Below are 20,066 nucleotides of genomic sequence, written 5' to 3'. Positions count from 1 at the left end.
CCTCCCACGTCGTGGGAATATGGGAGCTGCAAGATGAGATTTGGGTGGGGACACAGAGCCAAACCATATCACTATCTTATATGGCCTGGAACAAAGAGATGGTTCTCCAGCAGGGACCTGGATGCAGTGAAGGAGAGAATCATGGAGCGTTTGAGGGAGGGACATGGCTGGCAGCCAGGACAGAGTGTTGTGAACAGTGACAAAGAGACCAGTGAGCGAGTGACAGAGACTTGAGAGTTTTCCAGGGGTCACATCCCTTTAGGCCTTGTAGGCCATACATAAACACTTTAATTGTGATCAGAAAATCTTGGAATCGGTTTTTGGATTTTTTTATTTTTAATTAGCATGGGCACATACTAGTTTTATATACTTATGGGGTACATGTGATGTTTTGATACAGGCATACAATGGATAATGATCAAATCAGAGTGACTGGGGCATCTATCGCCTCAAGTGTTTATCCTTAGAATATTTTAATCATGTAAGTTACATGATCCGCTTAGTTCTAAAAGGCTGTTAGGTGGGTCATAGGCTCTGGGGAAGAAAGAGAAGAAGCAGGAGAGAGTCAGGAGGGTGTTAGATCCTCCGTAGATCATGTGAGGAATGATAGTGGATTGCATCCAAAGGTGGTGGCGATGGAGGATGTGAAACAGTCAGATCGTGGGGACGCTCTGGGGCTGCAGGCTTCGGAAGAGATCTTGATACTAAGAGTATTAACAGTTTTTGCAGTAAATATGGAAGTGGATATGAAGAGCTCAGTTTTCAATTTGAGTTTTAGATGCCCAAAGAACATCCAAGAGGAGATGTTGAATGGACAGTTATATACATATCTGGAGTTCAAGGGAGAGGCTGGCGCTAGAGATATAAATGGAAATCATTGTTTTGTAGAGACAACATCTAAAACCATGGAACTCATCAAGGACTCGAGTGTAGAACAAAAAAGAAGAGGCAGGAGGATTGAGCCCTGGGTAACACACATAGTGGTCAGGCCCAGAATGAGGATGCATCAGTCAGAAGAGAAGGTATAGCCAGCACATTAGGGGTAGAACCAGGAGGGGCCCTCCGCAGGACCCCAGGTTGCATTCAAATCTTGACTTGCACGGAAGGAAGCTTGCTCCCCAAGGTGATGTATTTTTAGACCAAAGGTGTTTTAGGTATGGAAGAACCTTAGCAGCAATATTTTGCAAGTCCTGCACTTTACAGAAGTTGAGACTGAGACACAGGGAGGTTAATTACCCAAAGTCACACAGTAATTGGTTTGAGTTGATTAGGGATGATGTGTTCCGTTGGAGAGATGACAGGCTGGGCCAGAGGTGAGTATCGCCTAATGAAGTTGGAATTGTTACCAGTCATTCCTATCTCTAGGCGAGAAAAGGAGGGGACAGGAACAGTCACAAGCATCAGCTGTTGAACTTGTTTCTTAGAAATGCAGACTTTTACAGAGCACCTTTTGTATGCATAATACAATTCTGGACACTGTTTAACTGTAGAGTGAGAAGGTAAATGTTCTTTCCTCCAAGGTTGTTTTTTTCTTCAAATTGGTGGAAGAGTTGAACAATCTATAGCAAATATATATACACACATAAAAACTAATTCAGAAATTGAGTTTTGTTTTTTGGGGTTTTTTTTTTTTTTTTGAATCAGAAAGTAAGTAGATCCTAAAGCAATATAGATGCTTCCTTAAGAGAGTGTGATAAATAGGATCTGTAGTACTAGGTGGGACATCCAATGACTATTTGCTGACTAAATTAAGGCCTTCTGTTTTCCTCAGTAGGAAACCACTCATGGGATAAAGCAACCAAACTGTGAAAGAATAGAAGTGCTTTTCCCCAAACTTAAAATTAAAAAGTTATATTCATACAGGTGATGCTGAAATCAATACCGATTGTAAAACACAATGTTCTTAAATATTCTACAACGAATGTTACTTTCAGTTAATCTTCACCTCATCACTCAGTATCATGTGAAAAAAACTTCCGCTTCTCCAAGAGCACATGCTTTGGATATCTAAATGTGTGTGTTTGGATAACATTGATGGTCCTTTGTCTCAGAAACCAAGGCACCAATGGGAACTGAGTGTTTATGACTACATTTGGGGATCATGTTCTGCTCTTTCTGAAATTTTATTTTACTTTAAGTTCTGGGATACATGTGGGGAATGTGCAGGTTTGTTACACAGATATATATGTGCCTTAGTGGTTTGCTGCACCTATCAACCCATCATCTAGGTTTTAAGCCCCACATGCAATAGGTATTTGTCCTAATGCTCCCCCTCCCCTTGCCCCCCACCCCCTGACAGGCCCTGGTATGTAATGTTCCCCTCTCTGTGTTCTCATTGTTCAACTTCCACTTACGAGTGAGAACATGTGGTGTTTGGTTTTCTGTTCCTGTGTTAGTTTACTGAGTATGATGGCTTCCATCTTCATCCATGTCCCTGCAAAGGACATGAATTCATTCTTTTTTATGGCTGCATAGTATTCCATGGTGTATATGAGCCACATTTTCTTTATCCAGTCTATCATTGATGGGCATTTGGGTTGGTTCCAAGTCTTTGCCATTGTGAATAGTGCCGCAGTAAACATACGTGCGCATGTGTCTTTATAGTAGAATGATTTATAATACTTTGGGGCAAAGACTTTGTGACTAAAACACCAAAAGCAATTGCAACAAAAGTCAAAATTGACAAATGGGATCTAATTAAACTAAAGAGCTTCTGCACAGCAAAAGAAACTACCATCAGAGTGAACAGGCAACCTACAGAACGGGAGAACATTTTTGCAATCTCCCTATCTGACAAAGGTCTGATATCCAGAATCTACAAGGAACTTAAACAAATTTTCTGCTCTTTTAATAGGGTTTTTTGGCTCTTTTAAGATATAAAAAATACCTATCTCCAAATTTTATAGAAGTGTGTGTGTGTGTGTGTGTGTGTGCTCACATGCACATGCATTTACCTCTTTATCGAGAACATATGGACTTCCAGATTTTTATGCAAAGCCATACGTTTCTGTCTGGCATCATATGGCTCTAATTTGATTACACTATCCAGTACTGTAATGTGCTTCTTTGTTACATATTATCTAAGTCATAGGAGTGAAAATTCCCATTACAGAAGCGGGGGAAAATAATTTGCTAAATAATCCTTTTGCAGTTTTTTTGGGGGGAATGAAGGATGTGAAAACTTGATAAAAACATAAAAATTTACTTTATAATAATAATTTGAAGACTCTGATATACCCAGTATTTTTGCTGGTATTTTATATTTTAATTCATAACTTTACACTAAACAAGATCCAAAAGTGGGAAAACATCGCGGTGAAATTCTATGATTTTAAATATAGCGGGCAGCTGGAAAGAAAGTGGAAATGTGTGTGCTGATGTGAGGGGTGTGTTAGGGGCTTTCAGCTGTGAGTATTTTCAGTAAATATCTGCAAATATTATAGAGCACATGCCATGGAAGAAAGATCATAAAGCTCATAGACTCTCATGACATATTGGGTAATTTCCATTGGAAATCTCTAAAATAATTCTTGTAGGCAGGATCAGAGGCTCATCTAAATAACTGTTTTGGCCAACACTGATGCCTTCTCCTTTCATTTGGGAGATCAAATATTGAATTTAGCCTCAAAGGTGGATCCCATTCTGCACAGTCCCAGGGGACAGGCTAGAGGCTTGGTTTTGGTTGGGTTTTTCCCTTGTGGCAGAGGAATTGTAAAATTTATTTCAAGATCCTTACTAGGGTGGCATGAATCGTGGATATGGTCACTCCATGAGTGACCTCACCAGGTAACTTTGGCCATGTGACTCCATCCAGTAGTTTTGACTCATCATGACAGACAGGTTCATATACATTTTTTTTGGTACAGAGGTAGAATACATGTGGGACCCCTCGCACCATTAGAAGTTTCTTAGTTACAGAAGGGCTATGATTTTGGGGAGGAAGCTTAGTGTCAAATTCTTCCTGTCCCTTGATCATTGAGAAGGTTTGCTGCAAGTCAGCATCATTGGTTTCCTCTCTGTGCCTCAAAATTGGGCTCCCATCTGAAAGAAAGTTAAAAATATGAAAGTCTACGTGCCTTGGAGAAAATGATGGAAATGGGAGTGTGTGCATACGTGGGCAGGTGCACAAAAACTCAGGCAGAAATAGGTGCCTCTCAGTGAGCTGATTTACCACTTGAGAGAGAATAAAGAAACTAGCAATATCCAGATGTTATAATTCTGTTCTCAATGATACTACTGGCAGCTCTGGTGCTCCAGGGGAAAGGAAGAGAGCAGGTCTCTCCTGTGGTGAAATCACGAAGGAGAAAGACAGAAGCCTGTTCTTTGTTGTACTTCACACTGAGTGCTTTACACAGAGCAGAGGCCCAATTAATGCTTGTGGAATTGAGTTTATTGAATTGCACTGAAGGAAAAAGAGGACTCAAGGGGCTTGGAGACTTCAAGAGTATATTGCAAGAGGGTCAGTTTCAAGTCGAGACTGAAATTCTAAATCTCTGGATTTGTCTGTTGTGAACTGGAGATATATATAGGCATATCTTAAATGGGAAACAAACAACGAATACACGTATTGGAACTGCTGAATGTTTGGTATTGGATCATATTTATATATGATATGTGAAAGAATATACTGATTTTCAACTAATAATATTTGAATACATCTTGAGCCAAAATTTATTTACTTTCCTTTAAGTTTCTGTGAAATTTTGAATGATGATAACCAGGTAAAGTGATGAAAAATGGCATATTTTTAGTTAATTAAAACTCTTAATGGAAAAAGTTTTTCCACTAAATTTGAAGAGCAAGTTAAGCTATTTTTGAATCTAAATTAATCTAAGAAGCCAAAATATTTTTGGCATTGGCAATCAGGATGCCTTTAAAATGGTCTCATAAATCAATGAAGATTTAAGATCCTCCTCAAATTTTGAAGATAAACTCATATTTGGGCTGTGATGGAGTGTGAACAATTTCACCATGGAAGTTGTTATTTTCATGAATTTATGAGTGTGTGAGAACATCTCTCTGCTAAATTAATTACAGCAATAAATACTACAACCAATATAAAATGAAAGGTTAAAAAATTTGTCCTAAAATTTTTAAAAATCAAGAAAAAAGGTCAGTGGGAAAAAATTAGGTTTATTTCAAGAATAAAATATTCAATGTAGTTGATAAAAATACTGTTAGGATCCTGTACAAAAAACATAGCCTGTAATCCCATCACTTTGGGAGGCTGAGGCAGGAGGATCACGAGGTCAAGAGATCAAGACCATCCTGGCAAACGTGGTGAAACCCCGTCTCTACTAAAAATACAAAAATTAGCTGGGTGTGGTGGTGCACGCCTGTAGTTCCAGCTCCTCAGGAGACTGAGGCAGGAGGCTTGAACCTGGGAGGTGGAGGTTGCAGTGAGCTGAGATCGTGCCACTGCGCTCCAGCCTGGTGACAGAGCAAGACTCTGTCTCAAGATAAACCAAAAGCCAAAAACAAAATAAAAAAAAAACCAAAAAACAAAACAACAAAACAAAAAAAAAATCCACACAAAGAATTGGGTAAAATTGGTTTAAAAATTGTTGTTGGTTTTCTTTCACATTTTTGTAAATACTGTATCAAGTAATTTTCTTTCTATGTTTCTCTAAATCTTGCAGTTTTTACATATTCCTTAATTTTTAAATTTATAAGCAAATAAAAACAAAATTAAATTATTTTACATAAGTCTTAAGGATAAAAAGACAATATATGCCTCAAGATTTTTTACTTTTAACTTCTGAGATAACATGTGGACCTAGAACTAGTCTTCTAATTAATCTAGTACTTTCAGTTCAAAATATTCAAAAACTGTTAAGAGATGCAGAGAGACAGTATTAAAAGTGACATAAAAAATCACATGATTTTTACTTATTTTCTCTGGAAAAAACATTAGCCCAAATTATTGGTATTAGTTTTAGATTAAATATTTGAAAACATTCAGTATAAGTATTTTAGAATGTAGAAAATGAAAATCTCTATTACAATGAATAATATGGTAATGTAAAATTGTTGTTTTTATTACAAATTGTTAAATAATAATTTAAATAATACATTAAAGACTACCTATAATTTAGCAACTGCTTCATCATTTCAGCAGAATGTTCTTTTTTAGAATCAGTAAACAACAAAAGATGTAATTACAATATCTTAAAAACACCACTTATGTTCAAAAATAGTGAATGAAATGCATTTAATGATAAAAATTTTGAAATATTATTACAAGCAGAAAGTTTGGGGCCTTGGAATCACATACACATGACAGATGAAAAATATTACAGGAAGTATTTACCACAAAGAATATTTTCCCAACAGAAATTTAGAAAGGGGTCTGGTCTAAAGAGTAATCGGTTATATGAAAACCTTCAAACATCTTAATTCAGAAAGATGAATGCCAGGAAGCTTAATGAGTTGGGGAAGTTCAAGTTTGCTGATTAGAACATATAGCAATATACACTTCAGTGGGACCAGAGAATATTTTACAGATCATGAAAATGTGAATAAGCAAAGTTGATGGATCTTAGACCACCTTCACTTTCCTTTCCTTTATGTTAATAATCAGAGGAAGTTTTTTTTTTTTTGAGACGGAGTCTCGCTCTGTCACCCAGGCTGGAGTGCAGTGGCGCAATCTCCACTCACTGCAAGCTCCGCCTCCCGGGTTCCCGCCATTCTCCCGCCTCAGCCTCCCGAGTAGCTGGGACTACAGGCGCCGCCACCACGCCTGGCTAATGTTTTGTATTTTTAGTAGAGACGGGGTTTCATCGTGTTAGCCAGGATGGTCTCGATCTCCTGACCTCGTGATCCCCTCGCCTCGGCCTCCCAAAGTGCTGGGATTACAGGCTTGAGCCACCATGCCCGGTCAAGGAAGTGTAATCAATGGAAAAAATAAACCATCAACAGGCTTTAGATATAAATATAGAAGAGATGAGTAAAAATGTAGAACAAAACAGTAAAAAAACCTAGAATAAAACACTGGAATTGGGTAACTATTATCCGTTGACAGAAATATCACAAAGGTGTGTGTGTGTGTGTATGTGTGTGTGTAGCTACAGATGTGTTGACTCACCTACTACTGCTTTTTTCAAAGATTTTATTTAAAAACAAGCGATGAAGTACCTCTGAAGTATTTTTAGTATGAACTGATCCTTTTCCATTTTCTCTTTTCAATGAAGTTGGATTGCATGAAGTGAATAAAGCTGCTTTACTTGATCGTATCAGCCTACAGCAGATGAAGAGAGAATTTCTAATGGCACCTACGTCACTGACTGCAGTCGTTAGAGAAATAGGGAAATAGAATTGTTGGTGAGTCATATGGCTCTTAACATTGCTCTAATGCGACTGCAGTTTTGGTGAGGATTTTGATATTTAATGAGTGAATAAGGGCAGAGCAAGTCTTTTAAGCCAATTTCTGATGGAAGCATGACCACATAAGTTTAGAATAAGAAAAGAAAAGAAGGGGAAGAAAGAATGAATAAATTTATTGATCACATAACGCTGAAGGCATTAGAAGATGCCAACATTAATACAGTTAATACATTGTTTACACAAGTGTGTCACTATCATTGGCCAGCATAAAAACTGTCCTTGCCCAATAGTGTTTCCTCAAACACTTGAAATTGAAGAAGATAAAGTTCAGTATTTCCAGTGATCTCTAACTTTCAGATTTAGATGCAGATGATAAGGTTTTTGAATCAAAAACTTTGATCAAAGTTATGAATCTTATTCTTGCAAAGCTGTAAGAAAACTAAGATGCTTCTAAATTTTAACGTAAAGTCAGTATCGTAAGAATGCCAAGTTTAAAAATGGAACAATGTTTTACCTTTTAGTTAGTATGAAATTAGTTCAGAAGAGACGAATTGGATAGTCACTTGTAAACGTATTCCTGGATACACTTAGCCAAGAAGAATGATGGAGGAGCTCTTCTTTTGACTAATAACACATTTCACGCTCTTTAGTATGTCTTTATATCTGCGTCAAAGCTGAAATCAATGAGCTATGGATAAAAAATGGGCTGAATACTGGAAGATACCAATAAGACCCATTCCACTAACCCCTTCATTTGTGCCAAAATAATTTGTTTGAAATGCTGAATTCATGTGCTGAATAATTTGTTTGAAATGCTAGGCTACAGATCCGGGGGTAGAACTAGTGAAAAATAGCCAGTTTGGGAGCTGGTAAGTTGAAGGGAAGAAGGAACAATTGGGCTAAAGTGAATCCCTATGGAGGAATCGAACCTTTTCAGGAAGGGAATGTCAGGGTGAAGAGAAGGAGTTCTTTTCCAGGGCTAGGATGGGTAACAAAGGCTGCACAAGGTGGGCAACAGAATTTCAGTTTCTGAAAGGTGACTTCCAGGAAGAAGGTCTCCCCCAGTGTGGAGACATATTTTGGGGTTTAAATTGGGCCCTCACCCTGTAAGAGGTCTGTGATGCTGCAGATTCTTTCTACCAGGCAAGGCCTCCTGGGATGAGTCAGAGCCCAGCTGTGTGGAGGAGGAACAGCTGGAGCATCTGGGTGGGGCTGGCTGAGGGCCTGGTAAGCTGGTGTCTACTGAGAGACAGTGTTCCTTCGGGACACCCAAGCCCACTGCTGTGTCAGTGAAGAGAAGGGAGCTGGAGGTCGGAAGCCCTGGTCTTCCACTCTCATCAAATACACCCCAGTGGTCAATGCATGCCTCCACTTTTTGTGAGAATCCTCATTTCTCATGTGTGTGCATTTAGCGTGTACCATGGCTTTGGATGGTTCACTCTTACTATTTTCCCACCTGGCTTTGAGATGCATCTGGGGAAAGCTGGTGCTGTCACCTTTCAGGATGAAGAGCAAACGCTAAATTTTAATTACAAGAAATACCAGGATGTCTTTGAGAACATTGTTCTTAACTTCAGTAAAACTTTTCAGTTCTTTTAAAAGTCCCTTGCATGGTATCTCAGAATCACAAATTTTAATTTTAAAAGGGACCATCATGATGAGCTTATTGAACACTTTCATTTCATAGGCAACAGAATGGAGGTCTAGAAGGATTAAGTGACTTACTTAAGGTCATTTTTATAGAAATGAAAAAAAAATCTTGAACAAATTATCTAGTTTTTAGATTGGGGGAAAAAGACTATTTATTCATTCGCTTCCCAACAAATCACTCACCCACTGTCCCTAAGCCCAAGGCCTGCTTTCTTCCATGGATACCCACTTTCCCTTGATTCAGAACCTGACAGTAAGTGGAGTGGGGAGGAAAGCCTATTAAAGGTTATGCTCTTTAAACAGAGTGCTTACGTTTTAGACACAGTAGGAATAACAGTAGAGAAAGCAAATTAGCAGTGGGAATGTCAGGAAGTGAGTCTGTTCTATGAAGAAAAACAACTACATTTAAACAGTCACAGAAAGCTTGGGTATGTAACAGACTCTTGCCAATGGAGACACAATTAAAATAAACTTTGAGGCAGGCATGGTGCAGCGGAAAGGTTTATATAAAGAATACAATCAGGCTGGGTACAATAGCTCACACCTGTAATCCCGGCACTTTGGACGGCTAAGGCAGGAGGATCACTTGAGGCCAGGAGTCATTTGAGACCCCTCTGGCAACATAGTGAGACCTTGTCTCTATAAAAATTTTAAAAATTAGCTGGATGTCGTGGTGGCATGCCTGTAGTCCCAGCTACTCAAGAGGCTGAGAAGAGAGGACTGTTTGTTTGAGCCTGGGAGTTCAAGACTTCAGTGAGCTATGACTGCACTACTGCCCTCCAGTCTGGGCAACAGAGCAAGATCCTGTCTCCAAAAAAAAAAAAAAAAAAAAAAAAAAAAAAAAAAAAAATCAGCCAGATAGAAAGTTGTATAGAAAAGATGGAAAGATGGAAAAACTGGGGGACTAGCAGAGTGAGTGTGTACTGAATGAGGGTGCTTAGATCTTCTGTGTAACCGTGTGTGCTGAGATAATGTTTATTAATGGAATAGCTAATGATAAGTTAATTAGGATCTCTTATATAGTTTGATTCAGAAGGAAACTTATTATTTGCCTCATGGAATGACCTAAGCCTTTATAGATGTTTCAATCTGCCAAAAATACTGATTTTGTTTAGGGCCTCGCTAAAAGATAAAAAATAGTCAACAGACACATATTTACACAATACAAACACATTATTTCCACTGACGGGGATGAAATCCAACAGTTAATATGTATTTGTTAATTTAACTGCATATGTTAATGTGTTAAACTTAACCTTCTGCTTATTAGAATGAAATGAATGAATGTTATTAGAAATAACATTATAGGTCAAGCAGAAGATAGCCCTACACAATATTCTTGCTGAATAAATAAATAACTATGGCGGACTGACTTTCCAAAGGAGACATCAATCGAAACAAGTGATTAAAGTTGACAATGGAATTGTACAAATGACCCTAATTAATGAATTTTCTAATATTTCTCATGTTTATAAACATTAGCCCTTGTTTGCACACTGTGTGCATAAATATGCATGCATTACAACCAGTGACAGCCATAACTGGATACAAATCACGCTCAGACACCTACTCTGTGGCATCCGTGAATTCTGACATATCATTCTTTTTTTTTTTTTCTTTTTTTGAGACGGAGTCTCGCTGCATATCATTCTATCGTAAGCTGGAGAAAGTTCTAATTTCCCTTTTTTTTTTTTTCTGCCGCTGACTTGGACACCGTTGACTTGGCAAAGCCCCTAACCAGATCTCAGATAAAATTGACCATTTACAAGACATCAAATCTTCTGCAGCTTTGGATGAAGGATTCTGACCTTAAAAAAAGAAAAAGTTCTACTTCCAATCACTTCTTCTCTTTGTAAATACAATAAACTGTTGGCTGTTTTGCTCATACTCCCTGACAGTAGTAAGATAATGTCACTCTTCAAATAAGTTCTTACTTATTGGTTACCTTTTGATGGGTTTATCAGCTGCCAACAAATAATGGAGAACGATTTTGGTGAAGCCAGTCATGCCAGGCCTGTAAATGAGACTATCTCTGTGGGAAGTCTGAGCATTACAGGTAGGTCTCCATGGCACAAGGTTCGAGAGAATTAGAGTGACCTTCACGCTCTTACTTTTCTCCCTAGCCCTCATGTAATTACGGTAGAAAGTGCCGTTACTCATTACATTATTACTGGTAATGATGACCAGATCATAGGCTTAAGTTAAAGCATAGTGTTACTGTTTAGGAACTCTGAAATTAGTAACGTCATCGTTGCCTCATATCCTATTAACTAAGACCAGCTCCTTATCCAAAAACATAAGAAACTCATAGTTGGTGACATTCTCTTTGCAGGTGTTTAGTTTCAAAACTGTGTTTTCTTTTTACCTGCTAGAACTCAATTTTTTTTTCAACTTTTCAAAAATGTAGACAGGATTAATCAAGCCTGTTTTTTCCCTCCTACATATGAAACACAACATCTTATGTTTGATGTTTGTTTATTGGTAGTTTTATTAGCAATAAAAATGCTTTTCTAAGTGTACAGTTCTCTAAAATATACATATTTTAAATGGATAGAAAAAATTACAAATTATTTCAAAGGCTTTGGTAAAATATCGGGATGGCTCTGTATAGTGTGGGACTGTCTTGTGTTGCTAAAACATTTTAACCTACAGCTGTGCTCTCTTATTCTGATTAATCATTTAAAAAACAAATACAAATCAAATGTAGAAACAGGACCAAATACTAACAAAAGCATTTTCCTTGCATATTCACGAGAACATTTCATTTGGGATTAGTAGTTTCATAAAAGCACAAATATAAATGTCAATGAATTTTATATTACACAGATGATATTGCAGAAGCAAAAATCTTTGCATTTATTGATACCTAATTTGGAAACCACAAAATACTGGATGCATCCTAAGAGAAATGGTTGGAGGGTGGAGGGTGGGGAAAGTGGAGGTAGAGATGCCCGCCTCTGTATTTTTGAAATGTGTCTTAGATGACTATAATTTATTATCTATATTATCATAACCTTAACATTATAATAATTAACGTTCAGGTCTATTCCAAAGGTTTATAATTTTAGTGGGTGGAATAATGCAAAACAAGTTCAGAGTGTGGGTTCGACAGTAGAACCCCACTTGTTCTGTATTTTTGCTTGAAGTTACATGAGAATGTAGACATTAATTCTTACATTTATGGAACACCGTTTTTGTCATTTAAATTCATTTTTATTCAGTCTTTTTCATTTAAGCATGCTTCAATGTATTTATAATAAATGAGAATACATATAAACCTTCCAGAACATCTCTGGGAATACGGAATTATATTAATGACACTCTTAATGTCATTTATTTGACATGGGATCTGATTATGCCATTAAAGACCTAGTTCCTCTGATACTCACACAGGGATTAGAAATAACTGAATTGGGGAAACATCCCAGAAACTAGGAATAGTTATTTTTAAATTCAATGGTAGAATTCACACGTTTAAAATGGTACAATTCACAGTTCTTCCTCTTCTGGAATGTTAAATCTTGTTTGAGAGGAAATTCATATATTCATGATAAATTAGAAAACAATTTGGAAGCAACCTATATAATGTAGAGTTTCAGCCTGTATGTGCCATTCAGAGGTCATTCAGAACATGAGAAAAACCACCGTGGGCTCATGTTAATTCAGACAGACTTCACGGAGAGGGAAAATTTTGAGCTGAGTATTAAAGATGTGTAGGATTTAGCAGAAAAAGAGAGAGACAAGACTAAGAGTGAACAGGAGCATGTGAGGGGCCAAGGTGGCTAGGAGTGCTCTCAGAGGCAAGAAACCATTCCTCTTAGAATACATCAAGAATGTCCCAAGATCGACAAAGTAAACTGGGACTAGTTCATAGGGACCCTTAATGTGGGGTTGAAACTTTGAAATTTATTCAAATATGCAAAAGAAGCGAATATAGATTTTTAACAAATGGAATACATAGTGAAAATGACTCTATTGTATAACCACCATGAAATAAAATGGTGACACTGAGAAACTAGGTAGTTAACTATTAAAATAAGAAGTAAAGTCACGATGGTAAATTAGAGTAACCACAATATGACACGAGAAGGAGAAATAAACCTGAAACTTTGCGAAGCGTGTATAGTAGGACTCAGTGGCTACCTGAGTGTGGGATGGGAGAGAGATGCAATAAAATTAACTTCAAAATATGCAATTCATAGAAGCAAGGTAACATAGGAGACATTCATTGAAATAGGAAGTGTCTTAGTCTGTGTTGGGCTGCAACAACAAAATCCCACAAACTATGCAATTTGCAAAGACTAGGAATTTATTTTTCATAGTTTTGGATGCTGGGAAGTCCAAGATCAAGGCATTGGCAGGTGTGGTGTCTGGTGAGTGTCCAGTCTATCCTGGACAAATGCTATGTCCTCACATGGCAGAATGCCAAAGGGTAAGAAGGTCGAATTTCCTCTGTTAAGTCCTTTTTGAAGGGTACCTAATCCTATACACGAGGAAGGAGTCCTCATGGCTTAATGACTTAATCACCTCTTAACCTCTCTCCTTTCCCGCATACTATCACATTGGCAACACCTGAATTTTGGTGGGAACACATTCAGATCATAACAAAAAGTTAGACAAAGGATTCATTTTTGATCATCACATACACTAGATTTGACTTTACAAACATGACCACCTGATTGGACATATTCTGTGAACAACTGGAAATAAATGAAGGATAAAGGCATGGGCTGAAACTGCAGGTTTAATAATGAGCACATAGGTGATAGTTGACATGGCAAGAGTAGATGAGCAATCTAAGGAAGCAGATAAAGAAAGAAAAATAGAGCAATGGTAGAAAGTCTGAGAATTTGATCTGAAGAGAACTGGTAGAAATAGAAGCAAGAAAGGAGAGAAAGAAAGAGAAAATAAGAAAGGTATTAGACTGGCTAAGAGAAGCCAAGGAAGAGGTTGTGAAGCAGGGGATCGTGGTATCAAAAACCGCAGAGATGGCAGGTGCTCAGTGGGAGGAAAGACCATCTGGATTTGTAAATATTAAATGGGTGGTTCAGGGAGGGAATAATTTAGTGCAAATGTTGATTTCTTAAGATGACAAGGCTTCAATGTATATTTTAGATGCATTTTCCTCCTATTAGGGAACAAGTAGCCAAGTCCTCAGTTTGTTTCTTATTGGAATTTAGCAGTTCGGCTGAACTAATTCAAGTTTTTGAGCTTATGAACAGCTGCGACTTTGTATTTAAATTTCATCTGCTCTCTGTCCTACTTAATGTTCCAGTAACAATCCATCTTACTTTCAAGTCTGACAATTTCATAAGGGTATTGACCACCCACAGAGAGTATGCCTGCAAAAGGAAAAGCCCTTTAAGAGCTGTGTTGAGTGAAGCAAAAATGCTTAGATCGTAGTCAATACTATTAGAACTGAACTGGGATAAGAGTGCAGTGATTCAGAAGAATTAGTTCCATTATTTTTACTGATGCTTCAGGAAAGCAATAGCATCCAGGAAAACAATAGAATTTAGGGCACTTGTGATGGTCATTGGGATACTGTGCTCTGTAGTTGAACAACCCACTAAAATATTTCAGTAAAAGTGCAGTTAAACACACAGAGCCGAAAACCTCACCCACCCTACAGACACGAATGATTTTCCATATAAATGCTTGAGGCCCCTTTAAGTAAAAATAATGAACAAGACTATACTCTACTTGCTTTATAATAGACACTTCTGATAAGAAGTGATTTCATTCTAATAATAGAGTGGGGGCGCAGTTTAGTCTAACACGTTAGAATAAATTGCTTGATTTTAATAATCTTAAGTGCAAAAATTTTTTTAAAAGCCCACAATGAATATTGACATTTAGAAACCTTTTAATAGTAGCATAATTCCTATATATAAAGCTAAGATAGTAAGGGATCTATTTTTTTCTTCTTTCAGCTGAGCAGCTTTGTATTTTAGTAGTCTTTTTTTTTTTTCTTTGAAAGCCAGATTCCTATTTATAAATATTTCTGAATCAAGACAGTACTCCTTTAAATTAAGTCTGTTCCTGAAGTGACCCACATCTGGCCATCAGGTAACCTGTATCAGGTAGTACCACATGTTCACAATCAACCCCAGTATGCACCCCTTGGGCTGATAACTAAAATGTGACAATTCTGATAATTAAACCACCTAAAGCCGGCGGCTGATGTCTTGCATTAATTCAAAACAGCTTAAGGTGAAACAGCGCACTATCCAATTACCAGAGACATGACTATATACGCTCTCAACCATGTTGGCATGGCTTTCCTCAGATACACTGAACCTCATACCTGACATAAACTGTAATTTAAACAAATAAAGGGGGTGGCTGATGGATTGTAGCCTGCTTAATCTAACTGTTAGTCCCTCTGAAGACTTCTCTTGATTAGCAAGGCTGAGTAGGTCAGAGGATGACATTTTCCAATCAACCTAATGTTCACGGAGAAATTATATTTTTCTGTATCATTCATTAAGAGCTAGTGGAATTCAGATTTTTGGCTTATAAGGAAGATCCCAATTAATTAAAATAATGAAGAAGAAAAATAAAAGCAAATTATTTAATACTGCGATATAGTTTTAACATTTATATGCATAGATTCCATCAACAGTGGAGGAAGTTAGGATTTCCGCACTCTTCCCAAAATGCAACCAGAAAATATTACAATGGAAGGCACAGTTCCAAGGATTATAGTTTTCTGTATCTTTGCTGTTCAAAGCAAGAGCAGTCACGAAGAACCTCACTAATTTGAGGATTAATTTATAATTATTGCCCATTCAATTAAATTGCTCACACCTCTTCTCTACCACCACTACCACGACCATTGAATAGTATTGATTGTATGCCAAAAACAGCCTCAAAACGCGTACCGTGTGTGTTAGGCTGTTCTTGCATTGCTGTAAAGGAATATGTGAGGCTGGGAAATTTATAAAGAAAAAGGGTTTTATTTCTGCTTACAGGTCTGCAGGCTATATGGGCAGGGTGGTGCCAGCATCTGCTTCTGGTGAGGTCCTCAGGCAGCTTCAAATCATAGCAGAAGGGAATGGGGAGCCAGCATGTCACATGGTGAGAGTGGAAGCAAGATAGCTGGGAATGGGAGTGCCACACACTTTTAAACAACCGGATCCCACATGAATGCCTGCATCACCAAGGATATGGCGCTAAGCCCTTCATGAGGGATCCGCCCTGTGATCCAGTATCCCCCACCGGGCCCCACCTCCAACACTGGGCATTATGCTTCAACGTGAGATTTGGAGGGGACAAATATCCAAACCATATCACCACATAAGTGTAGCATGATGGTTAATTTAATGTGTCAGTCAACTTCAGTGGGCTAAGGGATGCCCAGGTAGCTGGTGAAACAGTATCCTCAGCATGTCTGGGAGGGTGTTTCTGGAAGAGATCATTTGAATCGGTGAACTGACAAAGGAAGATCCCCTCCCCAGTGAGGGTGGGCATCGACTAATCTCTTGAGGGCCCAAATAGAACAAAAAGGTGGAGGAAAAGTGAATTTTCTTCTGTCTGAGCTAGAACACACATCTCCTGCTCTCGGACATCGGCATTCCTGGTTCTCAGGCCTTCAGACTAGAACTGTGTCTTACACTGTTCCCTCTCCTCCAACGGACCCCTGGCCCCAGGCCTTCAGACTGAATCATACCACTGGCTTTCCTGCTTTCTCCAGTTTGCAGATGTCAGACTGTGGGACTTCCCAGCCTCTGTAATCACATGAGCCTATTCCTCTAAGTCTCTCTGTATCTCTCCACACACACACACACACACAGAGGCATATATATATGTGTGTATATATACATATATTTCTATTGGTTATGTTTCTCTAGAAAACGCTGAGTAATACAGATAGTGAATTTAATCTGATATGAATTTGTTCTTTTCATGGGCTATCTAAACATTTACTTACAAGCCTAGGGTCTATCAGAGTGCAGGTTGGGAAATGACAAACTAAAATTGAGCTTGGTCAGGCACAGTGGCTCATGCCTGTAAACCTAGCACTTTGGGAGGCTGAAGCGGGTGGATCACTTGAGGTCAAGAGTTCAAGACCAGCATGGCCAACATGGAGAAACCCCCAGCTCTACTAAAAATACAAAAATTAGCCTGGTGTGGTGGCGGGCACCTGTAATTCCAGCTACTTGTGGGGCTGAGGCACGAGAATCGCTTAAACCCGGGAGGCAGAGGTTGCAGTGAGCTGAGATCACTCCACCGCACTCCAGCCTGGGCGACAGAGCGAGACTCTGTTTCAAAAAATCAAACAATAAAATAGAATAGAATTGAATAAAATAAAATAAAATAAAATTGAGCCTCATATGGGAAGCTGTTTAGGATTATTGTGTATGATTTTTATTGCTTGCGTTTTTTTCATGTGTACATATATAGTGCATATATTGTAGGCATGAAATAGCTAAAAGTTAAATCCTTGAGGTCCTTTAATCGAGGGAATATGCTCGATAGTTTAAAGGAGGAAGAGTGATTTGAATTTAAGATTTTTGTATCGTAAAGGCTATTCTAGGTGGTTCCCCATTTTGAAGCTGCATCTCATCTTTAAAAAGCCAGGGCATATAAAATTATCCCGTGTATCCTGGAGTCCGAGAGGCTGATCCGAGAGTGTGCACAAGAGAGACATTGTTCTCAGAGATGAAGCGCTGAACTTAAAATGTTGTAGTGAAGACTGTCGGGAGAAGGCAATTGCCCTTGGAAATACGTTAAGCAGTTGTGGTTGCAGCCAGGATTTAAAGCATGATTCAAGGGAACATTCATTCCAGTGAAGATTGCATAGAGAGGCACGGAGAAAGAAAGAGAATGAAGAGAACTAAATGGGAAAAAAGAGAACCAGAATAGTCCTGGAACCACCTACTAATAGATTAATGCTATCACTAATTTCCTAATAAAGAGAAATTGGAAATGGTCATTATAAATCTAATGTATTTTGTCAAGTCTATCATTAAGCTTACATTAACAGTACAGTAAATACATTTGGTTATTAATGCATACACTATAAGTTTAAGTTCTGGCTGTAAAATATCCTATTATTATTTTTTTTTAATCACACAAGTACATGTAAAGGTAGCCATTTAATTTGGGAAGACCCGACCAGTAACTAAAGCTTAGAATCTGGGGTTCAGAAAGGACATTTTTTCCCTAGTGTTTCCACTGCCCATTATAATCGGTCTGTTAGACTGGCACTTAGGGGAAATAAGGTGAGCAGGAAGAAAAACTTTTTAAAGTACACTGTAGAAGAACTCATGAAATAAAACAGGAATGCATTTAAAGTATTTGCTGGGTTCTTACGAGCCAAGTTTCGTCAAGGTAGCTATTTTCTCCAGCTTCCAGATTTTATTTATGTTGGCTCAATGGAAAACTTTCCTCATGGTAAAGGACATTCAAGCAGGTGTCAGGCACTAGGAATAATGTCAGATATTCATTACCCAATTTAGAAATATCACTGAATTAAAACTGAATTAAACTGAATTAAAACTGATCATTAACCCAAAGTTTATTAGTAAGGTGTAATATCAAAATTAAACCAGTAATGATGTAAGATTTTTAAACCAAATTTTTAAAATTACTTTTAAGTTTTAGTTTGAATATGAAATGAAGGCATATGAAGTTAGAAACAAACCTAAGAGATTTTTCTGAAGGATGGTAATGTATAGCTGAATATTAAGTGCATGTGCATGACATACTTGATTTGTATCATATATAAATTAGATATATAGAATACATATAAATTATTAACACTGGGTGAAATAGAGAATCCAGAGAAAATGCCAAGAATCCATGTGATTTAAACATATTTAATTAATGATTTTCATGTATTGAACCAACGTTGATCTCAAAAGTTTGCTTCAAAACTAAAATACATTTGTAGTTCATTTAATATCTAGTTACTTTCAAAATTTTTAGCAAAACTTAATGAAGAAAAAGTTGTAGAGGCCGGGCACAGTGGCTCTCTCATGCCTGTAATCCCAGCGCTTTCAGAGGTTGAGGTGGGCGGATTACTTGAGGTCGGGAATTCGAGACCAGCCTGACCAATATGGTGAAACCCCATGTCTACTGAAAACACAAAAGTTAGCTGGGCGTGGTGGTGCGCGCCTGTAGTACCAGCTACTCAGGAGGCTGAGGAGAGAGAATTGTTTGAACCCAGGAGGCAGAGGTTGCAGTGAGTGGAGATCACACTACTGCACTCCAGCCTGAGTGATGGAGGAGACCCTGTCTCAACAAACAAACAAACAAACAAACAAACAAAAAACAAGACAAACCACAACAAAAAAACTTGTAGGAGAAAATGCCATCAGATCTTTTTCCAGCAGGTTGATCTACCTATTGAAATGTTCATATAAGAGATGACTTGCCTAAAAACACATGTATGGGACTGCACTTTCAAATCCACATTTAGAAGATGAACTAGCTTTTAAAATTAAGTCTATTCTTTGAATGCTTTATCTCTAAGAATGGCCCAGTGAAAATACGTCATATTATTTTGTTAACATGTTATGAGATATAGGTATACCTAATAGAAAGGTATCTCGTAAGTGGCATTTAATTTTTGAAATATTTAATTTTTGAACTGATAGTTTCATCTTAAGATGTCATTTGATATAAATCTTGATCTCTATGCATTATTTTTATATGAGTCAAATGAAACGAAGACGTAGCTATGGGAGTGATTTTTTTTCATGCTCAAGTAGAGGTTGTGTTATTTAAATTCTAGTCAATGGTCTTAAAATCTTGAATCTCAACCAGGCGTGATGGTTTATGCCTGTAATTCAAACACTTTGGGAGGTCGAGGCGGGTGGATCATGAGGTCAAGAGATCAAAACCATCCTGGCCAACATGGTGAAACCTTGTCTCTACTGAAAGTATAAAAATTAGCGGGGTGTGGTGGTGCATGCCTGTAGTCCCAGCCACTCGGGAGACTGAGGCAAGAGAATCGCTTGAACCCGGGAGGGAGAGGTTTCAGTGAGCTGACATCTGTCACTTCACTCCAGCCTGGTGATGGAACTAGACTCTCTCTCAAAACAAACAAACAAACAAACAAACGAATCTCTTCAAAGTTTTTGAAC

At 38.0% G+C, this 20,066-nt stretch overlaps 1 protein-coding gene across 14 annotated transcripts in view; it reads right to left on the bottom strand.

Annotated features, from left to right (window-relative positions):
* TENM3 (teneurin transmembrane protein 3) overlaps positions 1 to 20,066 on the bottom strand; it is a 2,750,454-nt gene that overhangs the window by 894,303 nt on the left and 1,836,085 nt on the right. The gene's annotated exons all lie outside the window — the stretch shown is intronic.

Source organism: Macaca fascicularis, chromosome 5 (genome assembly GCF_037993035.2).
Source record: "Macaca fascicularis isolate 582-1 chromosome 5, T2T-MFA8v1.1".
Classification (NCBI taxonomy): domain Eukaryota; kingdom Metazoa; phylum Chordata; class Mammalia; order Primates; family Cercopithecidae; genus Macaca; species Macaca fascicularis.
Note: the sequence above shows the minus strand (reverse complement) of the source record. Positions and strands in the feature narration are given on the sequence as shown.